The sequence below is a fragment of the Cryptomeria japonica genome, chromosome 9 (assembly GCF_030272615.1).
Source record: "Cryptomeria japonica chromosome 9, Sugi_1.0, whole genome shotgun sequence".
In the NCBI taxonomy this organism is placed as follows: Eukaryota; Viridiplantae; Streptophyta; class Pinopsida; order Cupressales; family Cupressaceae; genus Cryptomeria; species Cryptomeria japonica.
Window position 1 is genome coordinate 529139776 of NC_081413.1, and position 8194 is coordinate 529147969.

The window sequence follows — 8194 nt, forward strand, 5'->3', positions numbered from 1 at the left end:
GTAGGCTTCCTACTATACCTAACCATGTATTTAATGTTTAAATTTTTGGAGCGGGCCAACACGGAGCCTTATTTCCCGCCCATTAAAAATGACTATTGATGGGATCAAATTTGGGTCCTAATTACAAGGACTAGAGGGATGGGGGCGTCATGGTCCTAAGCTAGGACCAAGGTGCCCCCAATGCATGGTCCTGTTAATCGGGAGTTAGATTTGAACAAGGGCCATAAGAGGAGTTGAAAGTGTGGAATTTTAGAGGGTGTGAGTAGCATCAAAGCGGACATCAAACACTGAAATACAGAACGCTAAGGTGAGGTCAAGGTGAGGACAAAATTGTAAGTGGATACAATTTACAACACTACAAAATATTATGTTCTATACAAATAAAGCCTTTGAACTTTGTTCTCTTTCAAACAATGAAGAGTCTATGGTGTTATGTGTTCAATAATTTAGGATTATTTGTTTCTTGTTATTTCTACTCTTGCTTTTATAATCTTTAACTTCATAGTTATATCTCAAGATTTTAAACCATGGATGTGCTCTTTTAAGATCTTTGTTATTTTATTAATGTTTATCAATTGCATTATACATAATTGAGAGTGAACCTAGTTTAAATCCTAGTGCATTGCCTTGGAATAGGTTTTTCAATTTATTTAATTTTAGCATTTCTCTATCCCTTTCCATCCCCATAAAATAAGAAGAGTTATCTTATAAAATATTGAAGGTTGTTTCATAGACCATAGTTCCACGTATTTGAAACTTCCATATTTCTCTTTAAGCATCAACTTTAGAGATCAACACCTCAAACATGACAGCACCTGTGTACCTATGAAGAACCTCCTTATGCCTCCTACCTATCCTTGTTCTTGCAAATTAATTCAATTATTCTTTAATACCTTCTACATCCAAAGAGCTTAATTTATCAAATGGCAAGAGAAAAACCACCAATAAAGGTGTACAAAGAAGGCTCTTCATTCCCAATGACCGCAACCCTTGGAATGCCTTTCTGAAAGTTGAAATGACACTAATTTTGGCTTCAGTACTTTCCCTACAACTTGGGTGCCCAATCTTACAAGATAAAAATTATATTAAATGTAATAAATGGCAAAATACCAAGACACCCATTGCCAATTCCAATCCCCCACTTTAGGAATCTCAAAGATTACTCATTTGTCCACTTCCTAATTCATTATTTATACCATTTTAGATGTTCACATGTGAGAAAAATAATATTAAATAATTATTTCACAACCCACTTTATTATTGCTAGTGAAAACCATCACCCCTTATGAATGTATTAAAAACTTGATACTGAGAATAAATATTACAAAATATTCTTCCAATACCCCCTAAGTGCAATAAGACACTTCCCAGGATATTGGAACCATGTCACGGGATTTACAAGGTATATGACACCTTAATCTTAACATTCTCCTAATTAACATCATGCATTGCAAATATACACACATGAATCATGACAAAGGTAAAACCATTTGTTAGTCATCCATGTACCATCTAAGTGTTCACTATGTGCTCTCGTGCTCTATCAAGACACCTGCAAAAGCTAACATGATAACCATCATAAAGAAAAAACTCATCACATCCTCCAACATGCCACATATGGAAGAAAAGGAACATGTTAAGGTGGAACATATCAACTGTCACTAAAACCTACACCAATTTTTATATGAACATAACCATCTGACCTTACTCATACCACATAGAATAGTAACCACAAAAAATTGCAATACATCCAAGCTAATCATACCTCAAAATGGGGTATACCAACATAGATAAAACGTCATGTCATAAACATATCAACTCTAAATTACATTCAAGTCTCTATTGTATATGGTGAAAATGGATAACAATAATAACAATATTGAAAGGCTAAATGAATTCAACCACAAAACCCTAGTCTAACAACAACAAAGATCCACCATAACATATGAAGATTACCTAAGACAATGCAAATCAAACGAAATCACAAAGATTATACCATCACATGTCCAATAGGGTTTTGAATCTCCATTCTTCCTATCTCCATTGATCTTGCTTGATATATTTGCTCTCAGATTTTATGTGCACAAGAGCTCAACAAAGAACGGAATGTGGTTGCAAGTAGGATCGTAGTGTAGTCAATTGCATAAGTTGATTCCTTAGGCTCAGTGATTAGAATGCTTGATTAGGGTTTGATAATGAAGGAAGCATCTCCTTATATAGAAGACACTATATGAAATGGAGGGATAAGATTGAGAGGTGTAAAAGGAGGTCGGCTATGATTAGAGGGTAGGTAAAAGAAATAATAAAATAATGAAAGGGTAGGTAGTGTAGGAATTAAGAGATGAATGACATGTGTCATGGGTAGAAAAGGTTAATGAATTAATTAAATAAATAAAGATTTATTTAATTAATAGAAGAAATGAGATAATTAAATAAATAAAAATATTTATTTAATTTAGGAAAAGGATAATTTAAATAAATAAATGTATTTATTTAAATGAGAAATAAGGCTAGAAGAGGATAAATGAATTAATTAAATAAATAAAGATTTATTTAATTAATAGAAGAATTAGGCTAAAGTAATTAAATAAATAAAATATTTATTTAATTAGACGTGACAATTTTAAGTGTCTACATTTTGCCCCTCTTTGAGACAATGCGGCTTGTCGCTTTGTTTCAAAGAAGATAAGATGAACTGATACAGAGTTGCCCCAAGATGGGAATGATATGCCCCCTCGAGAGATTGGATGAAAATGTCTGAAAAGATTGCAGACAATCTCTCGATAAGAAAGAAAGGCTAGAATGGACTGACCGGATAAAGTGACAAAGTCACGGGATACAAAAGACTGACTCAGGAAACGAAGGCTAGGGATAGGCTATAAGATAGACCACGGGGGAAAATACATCCTCATTGTCATCTACACAACCACGAGAGCAGATTGCAGAGCGAAAATAGAGCAGCAGCAGTCAGCAGCGATGGCCTTCATTCACAGATTCGACCGTGTTCGCCGATTTCAGAGGCCAGCAGAGGCAGGAGAGCCGGTAAGTACCACAAAACCTCCTCGTACTTTGACGCATTTAATTTTTTCATTAATGCATGCTAGGTAGGGTCATAAATGCGCTTAGACTAGGGTCCAAAAGTGTCAAAAAAACGTCCAGGCGCGTCTGCGTTGGTGCCAGGCGCGTTTGTGCTCGTGAGGTGCGTCTGCGTTTGTGCCAGGCGCGTCTGCGTTTGAACCCGCGTCTGTGTCAATTGCGGTCGCGTCTGTGATGTTCAGGCGTGTCTGTGCCAAGAAGGCACGTCTGTGTTGCCCAGGCGTGTCTGTGCAGAGCATAGGCACGTCTGTGTCAATCAGGTGCGTTTGTTTTTTTCAGGCACGTCTATGCAGTCTGAAAGCGCGTTTATGCCAGGTAAGCATGTCTGTGTTGAAAAAGTGTGAAGTTGCGTCTTCTAGGTCAAATCGGCAGTTCTATGATGAACATACGTTGTCGATTGGATAAGCTGCTGAGAGGATACACTCAAGCAGGTCCTCTAGGAAGACTAGGATAGATCAAGGCACTTTGTGATGAACAGTGAGTACCAAGATAGAGTACTTTGTGATGAATAGGGAGTACTAAAGTATGAGCAGCACTTTGTGATTAACAGGGAGTGCAAATGTGAGTAACACTTTGTGATGAACAAGGAGTGTCACACACGTAGTACTTTGTGATGAACAGGGAGTACCACTAGGATAGAAGCAACACTTTGTGATGAACAGTGAGTGTCACTAGGATAGATAGCCAGATGCATTTAGATAAAAAGTAGCATTTTGTGATGAACAGTGAATACCACTATGACTAACATGAGTGATTCGTTTGACCGCAGGAGTATTTGCCGATGCTGGAGTCACGGGAGAGATTCCTGTCGACTCAGAGGTTGCGACCTGAGTTGTCTTTCGAGGATAGAGCTGCCATCGAGGAGATGGGTTTGAGACATGTGCTATATGTGCCCAAGCTTTGGGCAAACATGGGTTTGCTGACTACATTACCTGAGAGATGGCACTCTGAGACGTGCACATTCCATTTGTCGATGGGTGAGATGATAGTCACCCTGGAGGATGTATACAAGATTCTGCGGGTATCGATCGATGGGGAGCTGATCCCATACGATCAAGATGGAGACAGGGAGGCCTTGAGATGGGTGTTCTAGGACCCAGGACTGGAGATGAGAGCAGGACATGTGGCATGGGACACCATGACAGCCACAGGGTTAGCATTGTCGGCAGTGATAGGAGGAGCTATCAGTGGGTTCCTGTGTCCGGATAGGGTGACACGGGGGTTGGCTGTGGGCTGGGGAGGAGCACTGGAGACACTGGTGATGCAGCACACCAGATATGATTGGGGACCATGTGTGCTGGCCCATTTGTATTATGAGTTGCATCAATTTGTGTACCATGGATCTGTAGGATTGGGCTGTGGAGTGACATTGTTGTAGGTATGGACCTATGAGCATCTGTCGGTTACCCGACTGATACACTTCAGGGGCAGGGGTCATGGACGCAGCTTTGTCCATTTGTATGACATGATCACATCACAGCCACGGATTGGCAGGCTAGAGCACTGGCAGCGAGTGATATATGACATTGACATGGTCATATGGAGACCATACCTGGGCTGCAAGCAGTGGGAGGATGACGCAGTCGAGCTGTCTTACACTTTTCGGAGTAGGTACCTGATTGGGCAGACGCCCTATGTGCTAGAGAGACATCTTGTGGACAGGGTTGGCCAACAGTTTGGCCGGATTTAGAGGATGCCCCGGGGCTCAGGCTTGTATGCACGGACAGTCAGGGATCAGGCATAGTTTGGGCCTTTGTTGTCATACGATCAGGCAGTGACACGGCTGGTAGAGATGATACCCCTACCCTGGGACATGTGGCCAAAGATTGAGGACGCTGGGATGGATGCGGAGTATAAAGCATACTGGGCAAAGCATCCATTCCCACGGTTGACGGATCCGGGAGAGCCATTGGAGGGAGATGGGGGTGGGGATGATGATGACAGTGGAGGTGATGGGGGCAGAGGCCGACAGAGGAGGAAGGGAGTAGTTGGAGAGAGGAGAGTGGCACCTCAGAGGGAGGGTGGTGAGGAGAGGCAGGCTCGGGTGGTGAGGGGTCGCGGTGGATTTCCGCTACAGGTGCCAGCAGCACAGGGTCCCCGACAGGTACAGGTACAGGGACAGGGACAGAGACAGGTACCAGTACAGGCACAGGCACAGGGGCAGGCACCTGTACAGGGGGAGCCATAGGCAGAGGTGGAGGGGGCTGACCCGGTGGAGGATGAGCTGCTAGAGCTGAGGGAGATCTGCCAGGGCCAGGCAGATGAGATCCAAGAGCTGGAGAGGGAGAGGGATCGGCTCAGGACGAGGCTCAGAGATACTGAGCGGGAACGGGATCAGGCTATCTAGCGCTACACAGAGGATGAGACAGCACTGAGGGCCGGGAGACAGGCAGCGGAGGATACAGGAGCAGGATATGCTTATGTCCTGCGGGCAGGGGAGGAGATTGCCTACTGGAGAGACCTCTACTATGGTGCAGTGCCAGTAGATCAGCGGGCGAGGAGCTTCCATAGACCGTCGCGTATAGCGATAGCTACGGGAGGGAGCCAGAGGAGACAGGCATCGAGTGGTGGGGTTATGGGTCCTCCACCACCACCAGATAGAGGAGACAGTAGGGATGATCCTGGGGCGGGTCCTTCAGGGGCTCAGATTCCATCGAGGCCAAGCGGCTCCGAGGGAGGGAGTTCATCATAGCCATAGAGGGCTCCCTTTGTATCAGTGTTGTACCATTTTTGTATGATGATGTAGACACCTGTGGGTGCTTTTGTAGCCATATGATTTTTGACATCATTGTATCATGACACTTTTATATATATATGAGATGATTCATTTTTGCGGCAGCGATATGCATGTGTACCTATGTGATGAGATGTTCTTATGTGATGTTTGTTTTATGCTATGGATGCAAATATGTATATGATTCAATGTAATATTTTTGTTCTTTTATGTTTTAACATGTTATGCATGATGCAAATGTAAATGTATGTAATGCAAATGTAAATTGTACTAACAGGTGTTGTGTGCAGGATGTAATGCAGTTGTGATATGTATATGTATGTATGAAATGCTTATGATAATGCAGGTGCAACTACATGAAATGCAAGTTTTTTTGGTGTGTCATTATACTCAGTCATGTGGTAGCAGGCTACGCAGACTCGAGAAGGATGATGGAAGTCAATCAAGAAAGGGGGATGGAAGATAGAAGATATGAAAGTGAAAGAGCTTCTTGTGCGTTATCATCATTGAGCTTTATTATGGCAAGTAGGTTATGACAATTGAGGCATATGTTCGACCCAGAAAGTCATTGTACCTGTTTGCATGGAGATAAGACAGTCGCAAACAAGGAATGCCCCAGTTCATACTAGACTCACAGTGTCCTCATATCCTTGGACAAGTCATAGCATTACTCAGAGACAATCCACAGATAGCAAATACAAATGGGTGACGATACCCCATCCTCACCTTTCTAGTCAAAGACATCCTGGAGATAGAATCTCTAGTCAGAGACATCCCGGAAAAGCTAAAAGACATGTCACCAAAAGATAAAATCAAAAGAAAACCAAGACTCGACACCAACATCCACTGTAGTCCTCAAGTTTAGTGTCTCTTGTCACTTGTATAAGTCTTATTTGATTGTGGTCACAATGTTTACTTTCACAGAAAGGATAGATAGCACTGAACCATATATTGTCTGAGTCTGTTGAAAGATTTGATTTGTTGAAGCCCATTGTTGCTGTTGTGTCTCATCTGAAATTGACTAAATCCCTGAAACTGATACTTTATTGCGGAGAAGATGAAACTTTATTGCGGATTGGCGATGCAAATGTTGCTTTATTGTGGATTTTTGCGCGGATAGACTGAAGAAAGCTAGAAGAAACTGTACTCCTTGAAACATGTGATGTTCTCGGTTCCACACCCATCACTAGACGTAGGATTTGGCCTTAGCCACAGATAGGATCTATTTTATTATGGATGGAAAGGGATGAAAAGGAATGTTTATTATGAATGGCTAACCAATCTTGGGTAGATCAATAACAAGCCATGATGGGAATGGGTAAGTTTATTATGGATGAATTGGTCGTGAGTGTGTGCAAAGTGAAGTGATGAAAGTGAATCCTGAAGGAGGGAGGAGCGATGTCTCTACACATGGCGCTGGTGACCCAGTTTTCACCATGGTACTTGCCCAGGGCGCCACCGAAGTGGTTTTCACCGTTGGACGAAATTATTTCTCTTTACTTTTTTCAATTTTCAATGTTTTTTGTGTCACAAGGCGCCTGTTTGCCAGGTTTTCACCAAGTAACGATTTTTTATTTTTTACTTTTTTTTTTGTATTTTTGAATTTTTTAATTTTTTTGTATTTTTCGAATTAGGATATTCTAAAGAGCTATGTGTAGAACCTGCAAAGGTGCATGCTATTGATAGGATCCTCCAAAGGTTCACCTTCTGTAGTTGAGAGCTGATATGCTCCAGATCCATATGTTGCTGTAATGATGTAAGGACCAAGCCAATTTGGTTCGAACTTGCCCTTCTTTTCTCTATCTTGCTGATTTTTGGGGTTTTATCTGAGAACCAAATCACCTACCTCAAATGTGCGAGGCTTGACCTTGTGATTGTAGCTGCGACTCATTCGTTGTTGATAAGCCTTGAGATGATTAAAAGCAGTTTATCTTCGTTCATCCAGTAGTTCTAGCTCTTGTAAGCGAGAGACCCTATAGTCTTCATCACTGATGATGTTTTGCAAAGAGACTCGTAAAGAGGGTAGCTCGACCTCAATAGGCAAGATAGCTTCAGCGCCATAGACAAGTGAATAGGGTGTAGCTCCTGTAGGTGTGCGGACACTTGTGCGGTAGGCCCAAAGTGCAGGATTAAGTTGGATATGCCAATTACGACCAGCATCGTCGACTGTCTTCTTAAGGATTTTAAGGATTGTTTTATTAGACGCCTCAGCTTGGCCATTACCTTGGGGGTAATATGGTGTGGAGAAACGATGGGAGATATGGAAGCGATCACAAAGTTCACGAACATCCTGATTTTTGAAGGGACGCCCGTTATCAATGATAATGGAAACAGGAATGTTGTATCGGCAAATGATATAGTTAA